Below are 7,910 nucleotides of genomic sequence, written 5' to 3'. Positions count from 1 at the left end.
GGCTTTCGACCCCTTTCACCTGTCCTAATCTAGTTTTCGAGCCTTTGGCTCGAGTCTTTCTCCACCTGTATTAAATTTACAACTTTGGCTTCCAGGTCCCAAATAAATGAATGAATGAATAAATAAGTAAATAAAATAGATAAAGGAAACAATAATAAAATAAAATAAAATAACAAATGAGATTTTTGAGTCTCTTAACCGGTTCAAATGTGGGACTTCAACCCATTTTTTCCTCTTTCAACTCGTTGTATCCATGTGCGATTTAACCGGCTTTGGGCTTGACTCAAAAAATGGGCCTAATTGGCCATGATAGATATGTAAAAAAGGCCGAGTCCATGTAGGACTCAAATGATTTCCATGCAAAGGAAAAAAATGCATTAAAGGTATGGGAAAGGAAGAGTAAAGGAAACCAAAGCATGCTCAACCAAAGTAGAAAGCTAGAATGTCTAATAAGTGATCAACCGGAGGAGGCTAGTAGATGCGAAGAAAATTTATACATATTAACTACATAAGCAAAACAACAGGGATCCAAACAAATAGTCGCGGGACACCCAGAAGTAGTAAGGCACACACGTCAACTCGAACAACAGGCATAATCAAGATATGAGAATTAAACTAACCATTAGGCGATCGACCGAGCCTTATAAGTTCTAACTAATCATCAAACTGTTTAAATTCTGAAACTATGTCTAAAGCAGAAGACCCCACTAATTCACAAAAGAAGAAATGATTCATGAAATCTCATCTTTCTTCTTTTTGCTGTTAAATCAACAAAGGCTAGTCAGCATTCCACTAATTGATCGATGTGGGCATCTCCTGAATATTTTAGACAAAATATGATTGTCCATAAATGCTAAAGGGAAGACTCAGGATGCATGTTGGTTCTTACGACAAAAAGCAACACCAAAAATGTTGAAGTTGGAACTGTAGGACACAAAAAGGTGGAGAGAAAGAAGATGCTATGATTACTAATCAAATAAATTAATGAAGTTTCATCCTTTTTATAAAGATGACCAAGTAAAGTATTATTACAGCATATTACAACAATCTATCCCCTAGAAGCACACAGTAATATAAGACATAAATTCAGGAAAACTAAGGAGGCAAGCAACAAGAAATAAGAAAAAAAAGAGATAGAGAGAGTTAGAAAAAGCATATAAAGGAAAACCGATACGTAATTGACTAAATAGAACGCCATAACATGGATCTTCAAAAAATAAATGTTGATTAACCAACAAGGAGATATACTCGTAAGGGCGAAACATTAACACGAAAATTGGCCGATACCGAAGCAACAAAGGAAACTAGAAAATGAATCCATTTCTAGACCAATTTTTTTTAAAAAAAATATTGACAGGCCTAAAGGGGCATTATTAGAAACTTAAAAGGCAACCTTTTTGAGAAAGAGTCCTCTGTATCAAAGTTGCATTCAAGAAAAAACCAGTAGGAACTACTAATGCGCAGCTAAAACTTCAAGCATCAAATAGTAAATACTGATGAACAACCAAAGCTTCTTTCTTGGACTCCAAATACTATAGATACCGACTCAAATAGTTATGATAGTAAGGGTCTTAGTGCCTAAGGCAACTACTGTATGATAATCAAACCCGACAAAACAAGGGCCGAAATGCATTTAACAATCCCAAACAATCTAAAGTAGGACTTTGGCAGCAGTCTTTCGAAAGATAGAGACAGACCATAGTGATGTTCTACTCCGTCCTTCAGCCTTGCTTTCGAGAGCAAAATGAATATGACTTCATCCCTCTTTTCTTGATGACATTGACCAAGAAAAAGAAATCAGGGGGAATCCTCACTCCAAACATAAACTACGCGTATAGCATAATGGGAATAAAAGTAGAGAAATTCTCCTCAAACTGACCCATTCAAGTATCCGTCAATTCAATAGAACACTAGCAAATTTACTTTATAATCATAACACACAAATCGAAAGCAAACAGAAATCTAAATTTCAGATTTTTGATATCAAAAAGTGCGACCAACAAACAAAAAATGGCAAGGTAGACAACCTCAGATGTAACAACGAATCAAAACGACTATCAGCGCGAGACTATCAAACGCATTAGAGAATGAAACTTTAGCTATGAAACCAGCTCTGAAAAACCATCGTTAGCCCGAAACTACTAAATAAATTCAAAGCATGAAACGTTATTATGATATTAGCTATAACAAAACATCGTTAGCCCGAAACTACCAAACAAATTCAAAGCATGAAACTTTATTATGAAACTAACTGTAACAAGACGTCGTTAGCCCAAAACTACAAAACGAATTAAAAACATGAAACTTTATTATGAAACTCGCTATAACAAGACATTTTAGCCCCAAACTATTAAACAAAGTTAAAGCATGAAATTTTACTGTGAAACCAGCTTATTCAAATCTCAACCAGTATACAAAATGAGAGTATTCGATCAAAAATCCATTAACAAACGTTGTTCAGACCACATAACATGCCATAAATCAAAAGAAAGAACATAGATTAAAATAGTGGATTTAAAAGTATTTTGGTGAAGAACATGTCTTTAACAGTACTAAGAAGTAACATCGTACACATTGATTCAAATATCGACATGACGATAACTATCACGAACGAAACCTACGGCTATCAAAGCCATCTACAAGCAAACAACCCAACATACAATATTACTAAGGACTTACTCACAACTACAGAAGGTCGAGATGAAGCAGAAGCAATCGAAAGCTCAATGGAATGGGATATTACCTGTTCGGGAGCAGCAAAATGGAACCTCGATCTCCTTTGGACTTCACTACCACAGGAAAATTCAATGCCGCTATGAAAGTCTCGACTAGTCGATTGCCTTCCCTAAAAATTTTACTGATGGAAATTCTCGCCTATTCTTGCGACCAATTTTTTTCCCTTTTGTTTGGGTGTGTATTTCTGTTTTGTAAAAAAAATTTCCCAACCCTGAAATTAGTACCAAGTGGGTTCTTATGTAGAAGACAGAATTGGGGGTATTTTAGGGATTTAAAAATAGGATATTTTGAATTTGATTTTCGAAAATCCCTCCACAGCTTGGGTTTCATCAATAATTTGTACCAGTTTTTGGATTTCATGAGAGAAATTGAAATGGGCGGGCCAATACCATTTGGGAAAAATGAATTGTACTCCAGGACCAATGAATATCATCCAACTACGTACGAAATCGTACCAATTATCCTGAGATTCGCAAAATTATCCGTTGGAGACGACACCTAGACTTGTTCTAGAAGATTTTAGGACCTTCTTTGTCCTACTATCGCATGAGACGCGCGTGGTGAAGGGTAGGGTCAGATTGTAGATGGTTTTCTCGATTTTGGGTTGAGTTTGGCCTTATTGTGGTTGTTTCTGGGTTGATACAATTTTAGTTTTGGTTATGGTGTTATCGTGATTTTGCTGTTGTTCTCGTGTGTTGCTGTTCGGCTGTGTTGAAGAAGGAGGAAAAAAGGAGTGGGCCTATCAGTTGTAGAATTGTTGGGCTGGATTTAATTTTAAAAAAGGGGAAAGAACTGCTGATTATTTTAAGGTTATATTGGGTCATTTTTTGTGGCCCAATTTAAAATGGACAATTTAGATTACAATTTTAGTCAATCTATTTAAACATTAACCAATTAAATGTCAATTGACCAATTGCATTGTAGTCATGGTCAATTTAATTTTAAACATAGTCAAATAAAATAAATTGACTAAATTGAATTGAATTTCGATACGAATTAACACTCTGTTTGATCCCAGGGTTCTTGATTTGATAAAATCAAACATATATTTATCCAAATAAATTATTCTTGAGAGTAAATTAAATTTAAATTAAGATTAAATTTATTTTTGAGATAATCCTTGATTAAAATCTTGTATTTCGTAAAAATAAATATTTAAACAATAAATTATATAATTTTGTTTAATTGAATACGATAATATATAATCGCTACTCAAAGTGATAAAATTCCCCCAAAAAATATAAATGTCGTAATTTTATTTGAAAATCAAAGAAAATCGAAATTAAACTTGGTTGTGGAGGGCAAAAATTAGGTGTCAACACCGGGAACACCCAGAAAAACGTGATTTATAGCACAACAATTTGGCCCAAAAATGGATCGTTTGCGCCGTTTTGCCCGTTTGACCACCCAAACAGTCGAGCCGACCTCAACGGCCCATCTCTGGCCTATATACAACCTGTTTGAGAGTCCTCGATTGATTTTTGGACCAAAACACACCTGGCCCCAGGCATACCTAGAAAATTGTGAGCTATATCACACCGATTTGGCCTAAAAATGACATGTTTATGCCATTTCTCCAATTTGACCACCAAATATTCCCGCCGACCCTAACGGCCTACCCCTGGCCGATCCACAACCTTCTCGAGAGCCCCCGATCTATTTTTTGACCCAAACACGTACGGGCCTCGAGAACACCTTGAAAACTGTGAGCTATAACACACTGATTTATCCCAAAAATAGCTCGTTCGCATTGTTTTGCCTGTTTGACTACCCAAATGGCCCTACCGACCCCAACGACCCACCCCTTTCTAATCCACAGTCTTTTTGGGAGCCCTCAATTATTTTTGTCCCTAAACACTCTCAATCCTTGAGCACACCTAGAATACCGTGAGGTATAACATACTAATTTGGCTCGAAAATGGTCTGTTCATGCCGTTACGCCTGTTTGACCACCCAAACAGCTCCGTCGACCCCAACGGCCCACCCCTGGCTGATCCACAGCTTCCATGAGAGCCCTTGATCAATTTTTATCCCCAAACACGCCCAAGCCCTGGGAACACCCAGAAAATCGTGAGCTGTAGCACACCAATTTTGCCCAAAAATGGCCCGTTTGCACCGTTTTGCCTATTTGATCACCCTAATGGCCCGGTCATCTCCAATGACCTATCCCTGTTCGATCTACAGCCTACTTGGGAGCCCATGGTTAATATTCATACCAAAACACGTCTTGGCCTCGGATACACCCAGAAAAATGCGAGGTATAGCATACTGATTTAGCTCGAAATGGCTTGTTTACGCCGTTTCACTCGTTTGACGACTTAAACGACCCTGCCGACCCAAATGGTCTACCCCTTGCTGATCCATAGTATGCCTGGGTGCCCTTAATTAATATTTAGCCTAAAACACATCCGAGCCCCAGATACACCCAAAAAACCATTGGCTATAGCACACCAATTTAGCCCGAAAATAGGCTGTTCACGTTATTTTTCTGTTTGACCACCCAAATGGCCCCGCTGACCTTAACAACCCCCCTGGGTGATCCACAGCCTACCTATGATCCCTTATTCAATTTTTGACCCAAAATACGATCGGTCCCCAAGCACATCTAGAAAACAGTAAGCTATGACACACCGATTTGACTTAAAATGGCCCGATCGCACCATTTCTCCTGTTTGACGACTTAAATGGCCCGATCGACCCTAAAAACCTACTCCTAATCGATCCTCATCCTTCTTGGGAGTCTCCACTTGATTTTTGGCCAACAACACACTCGATTCCCAGGCACACCCAAAAAATATGAGCATAGCATATCAATTTAGCCTAAAAATGGGTCGTTCATGACTTTTTGCCAATTTGACCACCCAAACGGCCCTGCCAACCCCAACAGCCCACCCCTGGTCGATCCACATCCTACTTGGGAGTCCCTGGTCAATTTTCATCCCAAAACACGATCGGGCCCTGGGCAAACCTAGAAAACAGCCTAAAAATAGTCCGTTTGTGTAGTTTCGCCCGTTTGACCACCCAAACGGACCCATCGACCCCTACAACCCACCCCTGAATAATCCACATCCTTTCTGAGAGCGCTTGATCGATTTTTGGCCTAAAACACGCCAGGTCCCTAGGCACACCCTGAAAATCGTGAGCTATACTACACCGATTTGGCCCAAAAATGGCCCATTCACTCTGTTTCTCCCATTTAACCACCCAAACGGACCAATCGACCCTAACAGCCTACCCTTGGATCATCCACAACCTGCTTGAGAATCGTCAATCGATTTTTATCCCAAAACATGCTCGATCCCCTAGCACACCAAGAAAACCATAAGCTATAGCACACCAATTTGATCTGAAAATTGCTCGTTCGCGCCGTTTCTCCTGTTTAAACATCAAAACGGGCCTGCCTACCCCAACGACCCACTCCTGGCCAATCTAAATCCTATGTGGGAGCCCTAGATAATTTTTGGCCTAAAATACGTTTTGAGCCCGAGTAAACCCAGAAAATCGTGAGCTATAGCACATTAATTAGGCCTAAAAATGGCCTATTCACATCATTTTACCTCTTGGACCACCCAACGGCCCAATCGATTCCGACGGCCCACCTGTGGCCAATCCATATCTTTCCTGGGATACCTTGGTTAATGTTTGACCAAAAATACGTTCGATCCTCGAGTAGACCCAGAAATGTATGATCTATAGCATACCGATTTGGCCTGAGAATAGCTCGTTGGTGCCATTTGGAACATTTTCCACCCAAATATCCCCATTGATACTAACGGCCCACTCCTGGCCAATCCATAGTCTACCTGGGAGACCCCAGTCTATTTTTGGACCAAAATACACCTGGACCCTGAGCATACCCAGAAAATTATGAGCTATAGCACACCGATTTGGCTAAAAAATAGCCCGTATGCAGTGTTTTGCATGTTTGACTACCCAAACAATCTAGCCTACCACAATGACTTACCCCTAGACGATCCGCAGCTTGCTTGGGAGCCCCCGATCGATTTTTAACCTAACACACTCGGGCCCCGAGAAAACCCAAAAAATAATGAGGGATTGCACATTGATTTGACCCAAAAATGGCTCGTTCGCACTATTTTTCCCATTTAACTATCCAAACTGCTCCGTTGACCTCAATGGCCCACTCCTGTCTAATCCACAGCTTCCACGGGAGCCTTCGATCAATTTTTTTCCCAAAACACGCCCGGACCTCGGGCATTCCCAAAAAATCATGAGCTATAGCACAATAATTTTGCCCAAAAATGGCCCGTTCGCACCGTTTCACCTGCTTTACCACACAAAAGGCCCCGTCGACCCCAATGGCCTATCCCTAGCTAATCCACAGCCTTTTTGGGAGACCTTAGTTGATTTTTGACCCAAAATATGCCTAGGTCCCCATCATACTCAAAAAACCATGAGCTATTGCACACCAATTTGGCTAAAAAATGGCCCATACGTGCCTTATGCCTATTTGACAACCAAAATGGTCTTTCCGACCCCAACCACATACCCCTAACTGATTCACAGCATACCCGAGAGCCCTCGATATAGTTTGGGCCTAAAACATGCATGAGCCCTAGGCAAACCCAAAAAACCATAAGCTATAGCATACCGATTTGGTCCGGAACCAACGTGTTCATGTGGTTTTGACCTTTGACCACCCAAATGGCCCACCACTGGCTGATTTACAGCCTGCCTGGGAGCCCTTGGTCAATTTTTAGCCCAAAACACGATCGAGCCCTGGGCCCACCTGGAAAACCGTGAGCTATTACATATTGATTTAACTTAAAAATAGCCCATTCAAGCTGTTTTGCCTGTTTGACCACCCAAATAGCCCCACTTACCCCAACAACTCACCCTTGATCGATCCACAGCCTATCAGGTATACCTCAGTTGATTTCAGCCTAAAATAAGCTCGAGCCTCAGGCACACTTTGAAAAGTGTGAGCGCACATGATTTGACCCAAAAATAACTCGTTTGCTCTGTTTCATTAGTTTGACCACCCAAACGGCCTCGTTGACTCCAACAGCCTTCCTGGCTAATCCATAGCCTGCCTCGGAGCCCTATTTAATTTTCAGCCCAAAACACGCTGGGCCCCAGGCACACCCCGAATAAGAGTGAGTTGTAATACACCAATTTTGCCAGAAAATAGCCCATTTGCACTATTTTGCTTG

At 40.6% G+C, this 7,910-nt stretch overlaps 1 long non-coding RNA gene across 1 annotated transcript; it reads right to left on the bottom strand.

Annotated features, from left to right (window-relative positions):
* Window positions 1–235: 235 nt before the first annotated feature.
* On the bottom strand, window positions 236–3,484 carry LOC124887000. Its single transcript, XR_007044411.1, has 2 exons — window positions 2,744–3,484; window positions 236–296 (listed from the first exon to the last, which is right to left on the bottom strand). It is a non-coding gene; the product is annotated as an uncharacterized LOC124887000 (long non-coding RNA).
* Between the last annotated feature and the right edge of the window lie 4,426 nt (window positions 3,485–7,910).

Source organism: Capsicum annuum, chromosome 9 (assembly GCF_002878395.1).
Source record: "Capsicum annuum cultivar UCD-10X-F1 chromosome 9, UCD10Xv1.1, whole genome shotgun sequence".
In the NCBI taxonomy this organism is placed as follows: Eukaryota; Viridiplantae; Streptophyta; class Magnoliopsida; order Solanales; family Solanaceae; genus Capsicum; species Capsicum annuum.
This window is presented reverse-complemented; position numbering and strand designations above follow the sequence as displayed.